At 37.1% G+C, this 16,280-nt stretch overlaps 1 long non-coding RNA gene across 3 annotated transcripts in view; it reads right to left on the bottom strand.

The window, feature by feature from the left end:
- The window catches only part of LOC150096446 (uncharacterized), a 109,439-nt gene that overhangs the window by 80,639 nt on the left and 12,520 nt on the right, over positions 1–16,280 (bottom strand). For all 3 annotated transcript variants that reach the window (XR_016549946.1, XR_016549947.1, XR_016549945.1), the window contains exon 2: positions 2,203–2,368. This is a non-coding gene — a long non-coding RNA (uncharacterized LOC150096446). The remainder of the gene's footprint in view (positions 1–2,202; positions 2,369–16,280) is intronic.

Here is a 16,280-nt window from a genome sequence, read left to right as displayed (position 1 = left end):
TGAAATACTGTCCTTTGCCGATGACATCGTTCTGATTTACAACAAATCTAATATCGACGCATTAGGAGACCACATAGATTAGGACAGTGTTTCTCAACGTTTTTTGGATCATGCTCCAATTCAACGTCTCAAAGATTTTGATGCCCCCCCCTAGCATAATAGACAGCCAAGTTCTGAAAAAGTATAATATAAATATGTACATTTTCTAATTGCCCCCCAAAATATTCAAATTGCCCCATTGAGAAACACTGGATTAGGATATTACTAAATGATTTCAAAATTATATCCTAAAAATAAGTTTAAATAAAACAAGATACATGTAATTTAGCTAAACAAAAAAGTTAGATCGCCGTCGATTAATAAAATAGCATGACTTAATTGATATGGCAAGCATCTCAATTTAAGTCGGCAGTAACTCATTTTACTGCCGATTATTTAAAAAAATTTTTTTTTAAAATATCGATAACATTGAAGCAGAATTCCACTTTTGGCAAACAAAATAAGTTGCATCAACGGGACCGATTATGTTAAGAAATTTGCTAGTGTAGCATTCCTGAGATGCCTACTATTGCGCGTGGGTATATAATTCTCATCACAGTGTAGTAGCATCATTTGGTGGGGTGGAGATTAATTCGATAAATTGCTGTCCCCAATAAGAATCCAAAACCTACATCAGGAAAAACATCGAACATTTTCCAGTAATGCATTCTGGATTATAATCTGCAGTGTGGGAGAAATTTGCAAGTTTCCGAGGCCAACAGAGAGATATTCCACAAATTATTTCAACATACGGCCACAAACAGCTAAAATAAATCAGCAGATGACATAAAATCTGTATCTTTGGATTACATATTAAAAGAAACAGGATTTTTTATGATGAATTTAAGTGATATTGAAGTATATTCCAAACAAGCAAAATGTGTGTTTATAAATTAAAATTAAAAAAAAAAAAAAAGAATAACTTGGACCGATGAATACCTAAAAGTAAGCAGAATCGTATGCCTAAAATAATCTGATTATGTAATAATTTATGTGATCAAGTAATCAAGTAGAGACAATCAAGGCATGTGTATTTTTTTTTATTTTTTTTTGTGGCAACCTTGCTCTTGGGTACACATATGTACCCATGTACAGCACATATGTGCTGTACATTTATTCTCATAAATTTTATGCTGTAAGCTGTATCATCCCGTATTGTAAACTTTCTTATTTTCTATCACGTCATATTGTAATTTTGTCTTAATGTTAAAAGAAGCATTTTGTATTGTACTACTCTATCATTCCATCTGCACTGTGTGTTCATGTTGATAAACTCAATTTTAATGAAATTAAAGACATCTGCCAAGCCTTCATGCCCACAGTAACGTTTAACGAGTTGTCTGGTATTGGATTATGTAAACAGCGAGGTTGTATCTTCTTGGCCTTAGTGCTGATTACTGTGTACAGGTCAAGTGCATCTAGGGGCGTGCTGCTACGAGATAACCTACTGAGAAGGGAGAAAAACAAGTTTCTATGAAAGCAATATATGTAACTACTTTATAGAGATTGTAGCATCCTAGCGACTTTGAAAAACGTATGTATGGTTTGAAAGTATGGTTGTGTTGTTGCTGGTAAAGAATTCTTTTAAAGTTAATAATTTGATGTGTATAATTTATATGAAATGACTTTATGTTTATTATTGAGATATAATAATTGTTAGTCTCAATAATAAACGATTATTATTATACCAACTGAAATCATCAAAAATAATACAGTAACTTAAAAAAAATTACTTGAATGACAGAGACGCAGCCGGCACAAAGGCGCCGTATTAGCTAGCGACGCCTCTCCTCAGAAAAAAATCGCATGGTGTAGACAGAATTATCAAATTAGAATCGAAAGTTAAAATTTAATGGAAAGGCACTTCAGACATGAACAAAAACAAGCTAAACGCTTTGATTTTATGGTTGTGTCCACAACCATAGAATATGTTATGGTTGTGTTGTTGCTGGTAAAGAATGCAAAGAACACATCGATCATACAAACACATTCGGGACGGTACAGTTTACGATGTAATAAGCATTCCTGTTGAGAAAGAGGGATTTCGTAATATCGATACTGTGAAATGACGCATACGAAGAATAAACAGCAGCAACATTATCATAATTATTTTATAATTTCACAATGGATTACATGCTTAGTTATGTAGACAGCAAAACTCACCTTGCACAGCAAACTGAGACGCCAGTAACAACTTCCTGCTTCTTTCTTTCGAAGGCAGTTGTTAGGACGTGTGTCACAAGCACCCGGATGCCTTGACGTCATCTATAAATACGTGTACAGCTCAATGAACTTATTCCAAGTGTATCTTGGAAAGTGCTGCTACCTACTGAGAAAGGAGGAAAACAAGAAAGAGGTTTAAACCGCTTCCTTTATTTACTCCATACACATAAAGAAAAGGAAAAAGCGAATAATACGTGCAGGTAACCAGATGATATACATGTATATTTAATCAAACAGATTTTATAATGGTCAGTCAGAGATATAGAAATGGAATGACAAATAAAAAAGTTATCTCAAGAGCCGGCTTTAGATCAGATTTGTAAGAATTACAATAAATATGAAATAAAAAATAATAATAATAAAAACTAGCAGATACAGAGTTTTCAAATTGAGATGCAGCTAAAGTAAATAACAGTAACACCAACTCTTTATTTGAAATTGGGAGAGCGCAATATGTCGAGAAGAAAGAAAATCTCAAACAAATGGCTTGATATAAGAAGAGATGTTCACCGCAGGAGTAAAATGTAACCCAAAGAGCGAATTTAAAAAACCACGGATGACAAAAGAGATACAAGGACCGATGGGTTAAAGAAGAACTGGAAAAATAGCACTAATTGGGGAAAAAATAATACAAAAGATTGAATACACAAATAGAAAATTAACGTAGATAATAAAAACGTAGATGAATCAAAAAGAATTGCTTATGAGTAGAGAAATTAGATAAAGAAAATAAAACTGTGTTATACCTTGTAACAAAAAAAAAAAACTCTTAATAACCAAAAGAAAATAGCAAGCCATCAGTTAAACGATAAGAATCAGAATGTTATTTTAATTTCAGAAGATAGGAAGATACTAGGATGGTCTGAAAAGTTCCCGGCCTCGACCATAGATAGCAACACTATCGGCAAGATTTTTTCCAAGTTGGTACATCTGTCATAAGCATCCATGTGAAATTGCAAGTCATTCGATCAAGTAGTTTTGTTTTATACAGCTGTCGGAAGCCAACGTGTTGTCTGTATCCTTTGAGATGGATAAAATTGAGTATCGTGCGGATATAAAATTCTTTGTAAAAGAAGGTTCAATGCCAAAAGAAATATATTCGAAGTTCATAAAAGTTTATGGACACTCTTCTCCTTCGTTTCGACAATTAAGAAATGGTCAGCCGAGTTTAAACGTGGCCGTACCAGCCTTTAAGATGATCCAGGTGAAGGACGTCCAAAAAGTGTAACAACGCCAGAAATCATTGATCGAGTCCACGATATGGTATTGGGTGACCGGCGAGTCAAACTCCGTGAACTTTTGACATATTCCTGACATTATACGCATTTCAACAGAACTTGTAGGATATATTTTGCATGAAGAATTGCAAATGAAAACTCTTTGCACAAGATGGATTCCGCGCTTGCTCACAGCAGATCAAAAATGCACTTGCATGAAAATCTCTGAACAGTGCTTGGAGCATATCAACAAGAATAAAACTGATTTTGTGCGTTGATGTCTTACTACCGATGACACTTGGATTCTGCATTACACACCAGAATCCAAACAGCAGTCAAAACAGTGGACAGAAGCCGGCTGTTCAGCGCCAAAGAAGACAAAGTCGGTTCCATCAGCAGGAAAGATCATGCATCAGTGTTTTGGGATGCTAAAAGCATTTTTTTTATTAATTATCTTGAAAAGGGTAAAAACAATAACCTGGAATATTATTTCGATCTTTTAACCAGACTACACGAAGAAATTCGTGATAAAGGCTCAGTTTGCAGGGGAAAAAAATACTCATCTTTCATCAGGACAATGCACCTGCCCCCAAAGGTGTTTTGGCAATGGGAAAATTAAGGGATCTGCACAATGAGTTATTAGAACATCCACCCTCTTCCCAGATTTGGCTCCCTCTAACTTCTATCTCTTCCCAAAACTAAAAATCTTCCTCGCTGGTGAGAGTTTTTCTTCTAATCAAGAAGTGATTGCAGCTGTAGAGGGGTATTTTGCAGATATTACTGAAAACCACTGCAGGGACGGGATAATGGCGCTGGAGCATCGCTGGAATAAATGTATTAGTCTTAAGGGAGATTATGTTGAAAAATAAAAATAAATTTGAAATTATGAATTCGTTTTTTTCATTGTTAGGCCGAGAAATTTTCAGACCACCCTCGTAAAAGGAATATCTAACTGAACGGCATAGTAAACAATTAAAAGAACTGTATGATGATCACAGGCGTGGCAAACGTATGATCTGTGATGACTCAAATAATCCAAATATATTTAAAGCAGAAGAAATAGTGAAACAATAAAAGAACTACCTAATGATAAACTGACAGGATGTGACAGAATATCAGCTGAGTTAATGAAAGATTTGGGGGGGGGGTGTAATACAGGCATCATTCCAGAAGGCTTCATAAAATCTGTTTGTATTCCAGTGCCATGAAAAGAATAATGCTGCGGAATCTAAAGATTTTAGCACGATTCCTATCATATTTCATGCTTTAAGACTGTTATTTGAAATGGTAATAAAAAATAGAATGTTTTGTAAAATTAAAAGTCATACTAGTGAGCAGTAAAAAATCATACCAGGAGAAGGTAATGGAATTTTTAATTAAAACTGTTATTTAAAGATTATTAGAAATAAATAGTAATATTTCTCCCTGCCTCATTAACATTCGAAAAGCATTTCACACAGTAAGCCATGAAGAGCTACTAGAAACAAGCGAAGACATTCAAATTGACACCCACAGAAAAATAATAATAAAATTATACTCGAATCAGAAAACAATTTACAGTAAATTCATAATGAAACAAAAGAGGAGTGACACAAGTGTGCAAACATCCTCTATATTTTTCAATATATATATATATATATATATATATATATATATTAACGTGGCACCGATAACCTTTTTTAGATCTTTTTTAAATCATTTAAACAACTTCCACCAAGATATTAAATTAACAATCGAGGTTGAAGAAAATGGATCTCTTCCCTTCCTGGACGTAAGACTTACTAAGTCATCTGATTCTATTAAAATATCGATTTTTAGAAAATCTACACACAGATAGATACCTGCATGCGCCCTCACATCACTATCCTGCACAGAAAGTGGGTATCATCTCAACCCTAGCACATCGTGCCAGATCTATACTGTCAGATGATGACGAGCTAAAAATGAACTACAACATCTGCAAAGAACTTTTACAAGTAATGGCTACTCGTCGAAAACTATTAATAAGCATCTATACCACCGCCATCAAAACAACTCAGAAACACAAGACAATCCAAAAGGTTATATCTCCTTACCATATATCAGCTCGCTCTCCCCGAAACTAAGAAGAATTTTAAGAAAGTTCCACATAAAAACCTGTTTCTCTACACTTCCTAAACTAAGATCGATTTTAAGCAAACACAAACAAGCTCACAATCATCTACAATTCCCAGGAGTGTATAAAATCACGTGTGACTGCGGGAAGCAATACTATGGCCAAACTGAAAAATCCATCCTCCTACGTCTAGAAGAACACCAGAGAGACATTACCTACAAAAGAACTAGAGCAAGTGCCCTGTCAAGCCATGTACTGTTTTCAGTAAACACAAATGATGAAGGCCGTCAACATGAGATAAACTGGACAACAACCTCAAACCTTCATATATGCCGTGACGAGGTGGAGCAACGCGTAGTGGAGTCTAAGGAAATTGTTATGGCCCCTCATCACATAAATAATAACCTCAGCAATAATCTACCGGACTCTTTCAGTTCTGCTATTCGATATTGGCACACGCGTGAAATCAGACGCACGTAGCTACTTAACTATAGAACTTCAACACGGACTGTAGCTACAGTTCAAAGCTAACTGATTTTATAATAGTCGTTTTATAGTGATACGATGTTTCTTATAGTGTTTACTTGCTTTCTATGTTCCCACGCCTGAAGAAGTCGGACAATCCGATGAAACATGTTGCGTTTTGAATAAATTTAATTGTTATTCTAGTCTCGGTTATAGTCAATATATATAAATATGACTATATATGTGTGTGTGTGTGTGTGTGTGTGTGTGTGTGTGTTTTGCTGTGATGAAAAAATATGAAGAAATTGAAATGGGAATTTAAATAAATGTCACTGGGATTAATAGTGTTAGATCTGCTGATGATTTCAGTTGACATTTTCTTAACTTTCTCATACAAAAGGATCTCAGATTAGGTGTGGTTGTGACGACTAACGTTTTGTTCTGGCATCCTCTTATGATTTGTTTTCTTCTGTTTTCATTTTTTGTCTTTCTTTCTCCTCTTTCCACTTCTGACATGCAAGGAAGTACACTGGATGATCTTCCTGACAGTCGACCCATTCTACTTTCTTATCAGAGCAAGATTGCTTTTCATGCTCTTTACTACCACATCGGGCTCAGGTAGCACAGGCACGACTGGCAGTTTGGGCATGTCCTTATTTCTTGCATTTGGAGCATCTTAGTGCACTAATCATGTATTTAAAGGACAATTGAGATACCCTTTAAACAGATGTTGGAGGCTTAGGTGATCAAATGCAAGATAATGTTTCTAGTTGGAACCAGGTGACCATCCCCACGGATCAGGATGCGCCTCATTCCTGTCAACACCTGATGTTTCAGCTCTGTACATATCTCGATAAATGTCCCTCATCGTGGATATCTAGGAAATCCCAATCAGAGATCACCCCTCAATTGTGTGTTTTATTGAATTGATTATTTTATAGGGTTTCACTGTTATTGTATCCAGGCATTCATGTAGCTCTGAGTACGTTTACTTTTCCCGAATGCTGCTGACATGTTATATTTATGATGACATCGAAACAATAGTTTCTTATCTGTTTTGCGAGGATCCTTCTAGACACTTCTGAATGAAAAAAAAAAGAAGCAGTTGCATTTTCCTATTGGCTTTTCACCTAATGCGCGGGTGATTAGAAAAACTTGTATCAGGACTTTTGTTTCTTACTTCTGTTGTCGAAAGGTGTGATACAGTTATTATTTCTTGTTTAGGACTCTGTTATGATCCCCGAAACATTAAGAATGTGTGGTTTTTGTTCAGTTCCAGAGCTACACACCCACCAGAGAGCTGCATATGGATGCCCGCTATCTGGCAAACAATGACTTCGCTCGAGAGTGGAACTTCAGGGTAACTTCGGACGCTACACGAGAAACACAGTAAGTCTTGGACCCTATCCCGGACCATGAGGGATAAAGATTTAGTAAAACGACCTTGACCTCTGTATACCCCTTGACCCACTAGCCGACTGACCCTGTCCAGGTCATCCAGGACCGCCCGTCTTGCCGAAGAAGAGGCCCAATAGTGCGAGTTTATAGGATCCCCCCCTCTTTCCTGATGTCCACGGCAAACACAGCGACAAGGCATTGGACCACAGTGATGGCAGTCTGAAAGAGAGGATAGTGAAAAGGACTAATGAGAAGCAGAGCGAAGAATCCGTGAAGAAAGCAAAGAAAAAGAGCGAAGAATGAAAGCGACCAGAACCAGCACTGGGAGGTCCGTTCCATATTCGTGATTAGAGTATGGAACGGACCTCCCAGTGCTGGTTCTGGTCGCTTTCATTCTTCGCTCTTTTTCTTCCAGAAAGACATTAACTAATGCAGAAATCATATGTTATCGGCATTGCGGGTTTCGGTTCCCACTAACGAGGCCTCATTAAACGTTGAAATGGGTAGTATCCCTCACATAGCAACATGCACGTCCAAAAGGAAGCGTGCTTTGCATTTGGGGGTACCAAGGCAACTGCTGTGAAGTCATAGCTTCTATATACACGCAGCCTAGTCTGAATATTGAGTACTCCACGTGCAAACTTTGCGCACACTTGGGTAAAGGGCTAAACAGAAAATAATTCTTGGTGAGTATCATTTACTTTACAACCAAGTGGAAAATTTGTCTACAACTATCTGTTTTTCTTTGTAGTTAACCACCGGTTGAGATTGGTTGCGTTGGAAGATTTCGAAGTTTCTAATTGTTTACCCAGCTTAAAATATTCGGGATGCACAGTTTGAGCTGGAGACGCAATTTGAAGGTTTAGAATTTAAAATTTAGAATTGAAATGGCAAGAAAAAATCTTCTCCTGACGAAATCAACATCGCAATTTCATTGTTAATTACTAATTTAATAAGCCGGAAGGCTATTTTACCGGCGAATATGTTAATAACCCTTTTACATTATGGTTTTACATTATGAAAGAATATTAAAGTTACTGATGGAGCTTGCTCCACCTTTGCATGGAGTTACCCTGGTGTTGTACTACCCAAGTGATCATTTACACTTGGGCTCGCCGATAGTTTTTTCGGCATGAAACTCTATGGATTTCGATGGATTTCGATCCGAGTTTCGTACCCGGCTATAAAAACATAAAGGGATTTACTATCCCCCTTTCTATCGCAATTTCAGTTTAGAGCTTAGAGTATGCATGGTTAAATGCTACGTATGGTCTGTGCTGCTCTACGGTGCAGAAACTTGGACTTTGACGAAAACATCAATAAAAAAAAACTTGAAGCCTTTGAGATGTGGTTATACTGGCGAATGTTAAAAATCCCATGGACAGCAAAAGCGTCCAGTCAGCAAGTACTGGAACAAATAGAGAATAACATTAACTTTTAGATACCATAAAAAGAAGGAAAACTTCATATCTTGTTCACCTACTTCGTAATGAAAAATATAAGATACTCCAACTGATTATGAAAGGGAAGATAACTGGAAGAAGAGGACAAGGAAGATGAAGAAAATCTTGGCTGGCAGACATCAGACAGTGGACTGAGCTCTGAGGGACTATTCAGAGTGACTGAGGATCGTTCAAAATTTGCGAAGGTGGTGGCCGACCTCCGATAGGAGATGGCACTCAAAGAAGAAGATTATTTCTCTGTTATTGTTTTTTCACCATAGTACGATCCTTCCTTGAATTAAACAAAAAATATTTTAGATGAACCTAATGTCATTTATTGGCGTACAAGTCATTTATTCTGTTTCGCTGGGATCATTGGATTGCGTTCCTTTTTTTTTGCTACTAACAGGAGCCGAGATTTAAAATGGTATGTTACAGGCTTTAGCGGAACAGCAGGTAGAATCACGATGTCATTATTATTTTTTAAAGACTTAATAGCTGCTCTTTCAGAGTAAGAGATGTTGTCTACAGGTGGTCTAGCATGATTTATGGTGAAAATAGCTTCTATACGAAGGAGGTTAGCCTCTTTGATTGGTAATAAAAATGCCGCCTTTTCTAGCTTCGTTAAGAGTTGTTCTTAACGAACTTAATTTTGTCACTGCTCCTACCTCAATACCAGTGACAAAATTAAGACTTTTAGCAAGACACTTTCTTCTGCCGAAGACAGTTGGTGGGAAGAATTATTGATAACAACTTTTTTCAAAAAGGTAGAATCAAAATGAGAAGTTTCGAGGACTTGCATATATTTAAGAGAATCACATTTTCTGATTAGGTTAATTTTACACATCGTGATTCTACCTGCTGACAAAGGGAATGCGACTGTCATCTTAGACAAGTCTGACTACCATAATAAAATTTTGGAACTTTTAAACAGTGATGCTTACTCTTGACTTAACAGCGATCCTACAATTGAATTACATAATAGAACTAATAATTTATTAAAAACCACCTTGGAATTACCAAGAAACATCCGTCTTTCACTTAGTCTTCATCCGTGAATCCTTCGATTATATTTGAGGGATTAAAGAACAAATTATCCAAAAAAAACTCTTTGCTTTACTCTCCCATTGCATAAAGTCAGGATACTTCAAATATGACAATAAGATCTACTTACAAAACTGAGGTCTAGCCATGGGTAGCCCACTTTCTCCGATCCTCGCAGATATATTCCTTAACGATTTTGAAGAAAAAGCTGTTAACTCCTTCCCTCTTAAACCAAAATTTTGGTATCGTTATATTGACGAAATATTCCTCATTTGGGAAGACGGTGTCAACAACCTGAATTTATTTTTGGACCACCTAAACAAGTTTCATGAAAAAATCTCTTTTACTTTCGAACTGGAATCCGATGACTGCCTCCCCTTTCTAGATCTGAAGCTTGCCAGATGTTCTGAAAGTATTAAAATCTCAATTTTTCGAAAACCTACTCATACTGACAGATACCTTCATGCTTCTTCCCATCACTACCCTCTGGAAAAATTTGGTATTATTTCCACCTTAGCACACTGGGCCAAATCTTTACTAACAAAAGAAACAGAAATTGAAAATTAACTCCTTTTTCTTAAAAAGACTTTTATCAATAATGGTTTCTCTCCTAATAAAATTGACAAATTTCTTTCTCTCCGTCACTCAACTTCTTCTGAAGATCCCTCTTCCCCAGAGCCTTTATTTCTTTGCCTTACATCAGCTCTCTTTCACCAAAACTGGCTAAAATTCTCAAGAAATTTAACTTCAGAACTTCCTTCACTACGTTCCCAAAACTTCGCTCCATACGTAGTAAACCTAAAGAGAAACATCTTCCCACCCAGTTTCCAGAAGATTTTATGCGATTGTGGAAAGCCATACTATGGCCAAACTGCTAAATCCATCCTTGTTCGTTTGGAAGAACACCGTAGAGATATTTCCTACAACAGGACTAGAGCCAGCGCACTATCTAGCCACGTTCGTTTCTCTGTGAACTCAGATGCAGGCCGCCAAACATTGTGGACTGGACACAAACTTCTAATATCCATGTGTGCTATGATGAACTTGAAAGAAAAATTGTCGAATGTAGAGAAATTAGCTTAGAATCTTCCCATATCAACAACAGCCTAAGTTTCAATCTCTCTGACGCACACGTTGCCTCTGTTCAATACTGGCGGACTCCTGACAGCACGTAGTCAACTTTTATTTGGAACTAAAGCTCGCATTACTGTTTTCAAAATGTACTACTGTTTTTTTTTTTTTTTTGTGGACTAGTACTCTTAATGCAATTTTTAAGTCTGTTATTTTTTGTATATTTCTTTGATTGTGATACCTGAAGAAGTTGATCCATTCAACGAAACTAGTAAACTAGAAGTAAATGACTGATACCGAGAGATAGAGAGGTGAAATGGTTTATTTAAAAAGATACTACTAAAACTGAGAACTTTGTTAATAAGAGACCATATTCTATTCATTAAATCGTATGGTTTGTTAATAAGAGACCATACGATTTAATGAATAGAATACACATTCCCAACCAGTTTCACTAGCTCCTGTCTAGCATTATCAAGGTTGTACTGGTGTAAATACAAAGGCACCAAGTTACATGAATACAGAAGCGTTAGTACCTGTTAGGCCGTTACATCTGATAATTCGCGTTTGGAAGTGCGCATGCGTTAGTCAGAATCCGGTACATAACCACGTGTTGTGTGCTTTTTCGCGAATTGTAGTTCTGTCAAGCTGAGAGCGTTATACATTAGACCAAATATGAACAATTAAAGATACTACTGGTTTACTAGTTTCGTTGAATGGATCAACTTCTTCAGGTATCACAATCAAAGAAATATACAAAAAATAACAGACTTAAAAATTATATTAACAGTAGTACAAAAAACAGTAGTACATTTTGAAAACAGTAAAGCCAGCTTGAGTTCCAAACAAAAGTTGACTACGTGCTGTCAGGAGTGCGCCAGTATTGAACAGAGGCAACGTGTGCGTCAGAGAGATTGAAACTTAGGCTGTTATTGATATGGGAAGATTCTAAGCTAATTTCTCTACATTCGACAATTTTTCTTTCAAGTTCATCTTAGCACACATGGATATTAGAAGTTTGTGTCCAGTCCACAATGTGTTGGCGGCCTTCGTCTGAGTTAACACGTTCATTGCCAAGCTGAAAATTGGAATTTCGTGTGGTGGCCAAACTTTTTTTATTTTTTTATTTAGTTAGCAACGCCCACGCGATAACGCGCGATCGGCCGTTTGGTGAGAACTCGCATCGCGTAATGCGCGATATCGTTTTCATTGCCAAGCTGAAAATTGGAATTTGGTGTGGTGGCGAAACTTTTTTTTATTTTTTTATTTAGTTAGCGACGCCCACGCGATAACCCGCGATCGGCCGCCCGGTGAGAACTCGTATCACGCGATATCGCGTGATTGTCAATGAACGTTTTGACAGAAAAAAGAATGTGGCTAGAGATAGCGCTGGCTCTAGTCCTGTTGTCTCAACACATAATACCCCCTTCGCTCCCATTTCGTTTTCTACACGACCTTGAACTGTTGATAATCGCACTGCTGCCAGCTGCGGCAGAGGTTTGTTCTCGCTTGGCTGTTTTTTGAAATCGCAGCAAACATTCCTGTGTCCAAGAAACACAACAAATAAACTTTTCCAATTTACGGTGGTTTTAAATTTCGTTTAACAACTGAAAACGCTTATTTCCAAAGGGTCTTATTTCCGTCCAATACAAAATTTTAGACAACAACAAAATGCTTCACTTGGAAAGAAAGTCATCTTTTTCATTCCGATTCTGCTACTTCAGTCTAAAGAAAGTGTATCCCAGTAAAAGAGGGACGGTCCAGCATTTTAAAGAAAGGGAGAAGATAGAAAATAAACAGCAAGTTTCAAATGGGCGATTGTTTGGAGAAATATTTATGAGGAGTGTTATCATAGTTTTTTATTTGATTAATATAAATTCCATTTATCATTGATGACGCGTTAGAAAAAGGGGAAAATGGAATTTATATAGAAGGTGGCCTATAAGTCACGAGGGGTATAAACATTTAATATCTTTTTTATTTATAAATTATTATATTCTTTTTTTTGTTTGTTTGCTTTAATATAATACAGAGCCTAGTGATTATTTTATTAATTGCGAATAATCACATCACATAAATACCTCACATTTTCAGCTTCACAAAGCCCTGCCCTTTCTACGGCACGTTCCACGACAGCCGTGAATGTTTCTGGCTGCAGCCCTCATTTCTGTACGAATTCCTTCGGCTGTTCGATTGTCTGGGGCTTGTCCATTTTCCTTCTGGTAACCTCCACAGGAAGAAGTCGGGAGCCGTCGGATCTGAAGAGCGTGAGTGCCAATTAATTGCAATCTTCGCGAAATTATATAATCGAATGCTGATTTTCAAAATAAAATCGCACAGTTTTGGTTCGTTGTTGGGTTGTGAACTTTTCCTTGATTAATTTCCCGCATGTTCCTTAGAACACCGGGAAAAAATGAAATAAAAAATGAATAATTAAAAAATCCAAAAACTTATTCACATTTTAAACCACTTCATGACATGTGGGTCACCCTGTATATCGGGATGGGGTTGGATTTGTTTATTTAACTAAAATTTTCCAATACTTCTTAGCTTTCTGAGGGGATATCAAGTCTACCCTTCCCCTATATTCCGCACCTACCCCATCAAACACTGGTACTTCAGTGAGTAACGGCATTTTTGATGAAAATCATTCAACTGAAGGTGTAGGAGTTATTTCTTTCGCCATTATGCCTTTGTAAGATCAAACAAAATAAATAATTATTCAATATTTAATTTCTCTTCTAATTTTTATTCCATTTTTATTGGCATATAATTTGCAGGTCATCAAAAATTTAACCACTTGAAATCACCTGTTTCGTTTTCTTTGGGTTTATTCCTAGCAATCTGGAGTAAAATTATATAACTTATAACTTTATACCGTTCATGTGCCTGCCGGTCGCCTATCTCCTTCTTAAATTCCCTTCACATTCATTTTCACAACAGAGTAGCACTTACACTTCACTATGAAATTTATCTTTGTTTTAAACAACTTATTTCTCACTACTATTGTAACAATATTAATATTAATAATGCGAGTAAGTTTAAACTGCGGGTTGCTCACCGCAAAAAAAAACGCTTTTTTTTTCGCTGTGCAGTTATCAGTATCAGTTGGAGGTGGCATCACTAAAAGATATCTGCAATTTCACCCTACCCCTGTTTGGTTTAAAGTGTCCCACCAATCACGACACGAATCCTTATCCACTAATATATCTTCCTTTTCCATTCGAAACAAAAACGACACGTACTTACAACTAACAAATGACATCACTTATCCTCATCTGATAACAACACACACATCCACGACATAGGCGCGCTTCCCCCATTTACCCTACCGCTATTTGGTTTAAACTACTCCATCAATCACGACACGAGTCCTTATCTCTACCCTCACCCACAATTCCATACGCGAACAAAAACAGAAGAACTGACGTCACTGACACATGCCCCCAGAAAAATTCCAAACATTCCAAACTTTTGACGTCATCATCTGAACAACCCATCACGCCATTCCTTATCTTATCTTGATCTTAATCTGGTTCAAACCGCCCGGTATACTACTGATATTCTATCTTTTTCAATTTAGTTATTTGAATACAAATTCTAATCTCCGGTTCTTCTTCATGAACTGGTCAATAAGATCGTCATTAAAAGTTGGTTGTAACTTAATTTTCCCAAGCAACACGCACACTTGTAAAGGCTGGCTGAAGCTCACTGGCTAGAGCTACTTTGATTGCGTATGGCATGTGTATAATACGACGTGAAGAAAGCGGAAATGGCTATGCGCGCACATGAAATCACAGTGCTGAAGCAAGGACCTGGAAGCTCCCGCAACCGAGTAAAACAAGATAGATTTGACTCGACGAAAAAGCATGAGCGTTCGATACACAACGCAAAGCTCAATTATTGCCGTCTTCTGTCTACAAAAATAAAAGCCTAAATGGAATGCTTATAAATGCATGCATTTATTAACAAATAGATATTACTTCTTTCTCAATTAATGAGCTTGTGCAGCAAGCATGGAGAATTTGCCCACGCAATTTTCCTGTGCACCTATATCTACATTTCCTGGCCCATAGCTGATTCCAAATATACTTCAGGTCCTGCCCGCTCCACACCACGCATTCTCAAGCCACATGGATAGATAGTATATAAGCATATCCTTATATCCTGTCTCTCCTTAGAGACAGGCTCATCAACTATTATAAGCAACACGCCAATATTCCGTTTCTCCCCTAACCTTCAGGAAAATAGCGAATTCTTCTGTTCCTCTCAGAACATCATTCCTCTGTTTACAACATTTCACTCATAGCAATAATCATAGGAGAGACTGAATGGGTCAACGCCACTAACTCATTCTCTAGTGTTCGTGGCCATTTTTGTATAGAAAAAAAGTGGGCATTCTCTCTCTCTCTCTCTCTCTCTCTCTCTCTCTCTATATATATATATATATATATATATATATATATATATACTGCTTAATTAGTGATAGCCTTGGGCCATCTATCTCTGATTGGCCGCACGAAGGAAGACTTGGTTTCGAGTCTAGTCGGCGACTAGAGGAAATTTTTCTAAGTCTTTTTTCGACCGAAGAAAATCGACCGTAGAACCCACATTATTTTTTTCAGACATTAAATATATTGTGTTAGGGTTAGGGACCACGAGATGGCGGCACATTTGAGCCATCTCTCTTCACTGAGTACTGCTTAATTAGTGATAGCCTTGGGCCATCTATCTCTGATTGGTACCAGTGGAGATTGAACTGCCCACTCAGTCTCCAAAAGTTAGATAGGGCTAGATGGCTTCGCCTACTCCCCGTATACGGGAATAAAAAGGCGTTAGCTGATTTTTTTTTTTTTGATAACATATGATAACATATATATGATGACATATGATAACATATTTCATATATGTTAAAAATACCAAGCAATTTTAAACCTGGTTTTACTCCATTTCCATGATTTTACTCCAAGTAAGCAAACAGACACACATGTCAAGTTTGCGCCTGCAAGTGATGCAAGTCTAGCTGATCCCACAAGTAGTGCAAGCCCAAGGCAACTCATGGTAAAGGCAGCATAAGCTCTGATCACTAATCTTAATATTTACCCTTAATGCCAAAACACATCTCCAAGAAGGGGATGTATGATGTTTTGTATTAAAGGCAATGAGCCACTACCCAGACCGGTTTCGACCTTTATTGAGGTCTCATCAGTGGGAGCCAGGCTGGAAATACCAAGATTTAGTAATACAGAGCTTATAAGTATTTTACCAGAACAAGTTACCATAAGG

Source organism: Typopeltis vanoorti, chromosome 19, assembly GCF_054136105.1.
Source record: "Typopeltis vanoorti isolate ZY-2024b chromosome 19, IOZ_Tvanoo_1.0, whole genome shotgun sequence".
NCBI classification, from domain to species: domain Eukaryota; kingdom Metazoa; phylum Arthropoda; class Arachnida; order Uropygi; family Thelyphonidae; genus Typopeltis; species Typopeltis vanoorti.
This window is presented reverse-complemented; position numbering and strand designations above follow the sequence as displayed.